Genomic DNA, 2160 nt, shown 5'->3' on the forward strand with positions numbered 1-2160 from the left:
CCAAACCTGGGTCCCCGTCGGGTCCATCTCACCTAAAATGTGAAATGATGCGGCCTTGGAGGGTATTTTAAACTGCATGGATAGTTCTCTACAACTACAAGTTTTCTGATGCCAGATTTGAATTGTACACAAAAAAGTACCCCAGGATATATACTTTAAAAGTTATAGGAGGTTCCCTTTACACATTTATGGACCTCCAAACATTGTCTTTTGCGTTGCGACACATTTTTTTACGCTGAACCCCCTAAATTTCAAATTGATGCCACAGGAAAACGAAATGGAGTATGAAGCTCAAATTTTCAGGATTTTATTTTCTCATCAATATCTACCACCACACAGAAAAGGAAAACAAAATTGAAGAGGTGCTGCGGTGCACATCCCTGGAGTTGACATGAAATGGTTCATTGATCAGCTTGAGGCTGGCATACCTCAGAATCAAGTTGCGGCAACTTTTGGAGTTTCCCGCAGTATGATCTCCAAGCTAAAAGCCAAGTTTCATCAGACCGGAGATGTCAAAGACAGACCCAGAAGTGCCCGCCCAAGAAAAACAACGGCGGCAGAAAACCGGTTCGAAAACATTTTTAATGAATTAATGAAACAGTGTGATATTCCTCACTCATGTTTACTGATGCAAATGGCGCAGACAATGGCATATTTGGCACATTTAGTTTGAGACCTCCTTGTCTTTCAAAGACAGTTACTCAACAATGGAAAAAGTTATAGTTTGGTGTCATTGTTGCCAGGAAAGAACAATGTTTGTATTGGTATGAAACAATATGGAAATAGATTTCAAATATTTCTGACATAAAGCCGTTTTGGAAAGTTTCCAAACTTCTTTTGAGGAGTTTATAATAAACCTTCATTTAAAACGCACGACTCAAATTGTTAGACTTGCTTCAAGTCCTTTGATGTCCATATTTAGTGAATGTAAAATTAGTGGAAGCTTTGCAACATCTTCCAAAAATTTCTGTTTCAAAAGTTATTCTTTCGAAATACTTATTTACCATCATAACTTAGTAAAAATTTATAAAAATTTATTTGACATTTGAATTGTTGATGCCAGAAAGTAGACCTTCTTATCTTACTTGACTCCAGGCATACTGTGCACTGCAGGGGTAGTGTTTGAGCAAAATGCCCACCACGCCCACCCCACAAGGCACACTTCCTCCCTAGCTCATGTTTCGTCCTGCTAAAAATTTTAGAGAGTCCAGTATATGATAGGCCTACTTCTACCACTGATTATACATGGGTCCTATGAAGAGCATGAATAGAGATTTCGTCCTGCTAAAAATTTTAGAGAGTCCAGTATATGATAGGCCTACTTCTACCACTGATTATACATGGGTCCTATGAAGAGCATGAATAGAGAAAAAGTAAGGAGGAAGCCTTGATCAAGGCTACAAATTGTTTGCCCAAAGTTGTGAGTATGAGTGAGGTTTTGAACCCAACACATTTGAAGGTCGTGCAGTGAATGTACACAGATTTGGGTTACACAACTGTGTCCAGATAGCTGTTGACTCAATTCTCAATTGTGTTTCCTTTAAGGGATGGGGTAAGAACGTTTAGACAGTATTTATTGTGGGACATTAGAGCACATCAGACATATCGAATTGCATTCTGAATACGAAGAATGTCCTACTAATATCAAATAATTTAGATTTTTGAAATTCGCAATGTAATACATTTTATGGCAAATGATTAAAATTGATATTTTTGATATTTAACAGTACTCGAAGTAAACTTTATAAATCTGATGATTTAAAGTGTATTTAGGTGGGATGAAAAGCCGACGATCAATTGAAAATGTTGACCTTTCGTATTGAAGATATGGATTCCCCCCCCCCAATAGGTCTTTTGGGGAAAAATCCATTTCTTCAATATGAAAGGTCAACATTTTCAATTGATCGTCGGCTTTTCCTCCCAGCTACATACACTTTAAGAATATCATTATATTTATAAAATTTACTTCGAGGACTGTTATATATCAAACATGTGAAAAATATCAAATGTTAATAATTTGTCATAAAATTTGTATTATATCGTGAATTTCAAAAAATTAAAATTATTTGATATCAGAAAGACATTCTTCGTATTTGGAATGCAATTTGATATGTCTGATGTGCTTTCATGTCCCACAAAAATACTGTCGAAACGCTCAAA

This window comes from Amphiura filiformis, chromosome 14, assembly GCF_039555335.1.
Source record: "Amphiura filiformis chromosome 14, Afil_fr2py, whole genome shotgun sequence".
Classification (NCBI taxonomy): Eukaryota; Metazoa; Echinodermata; class Ophiuroidea; order Amphilepidida; family Amphiuridae; genus Amphiura; species Amphiura filiformis.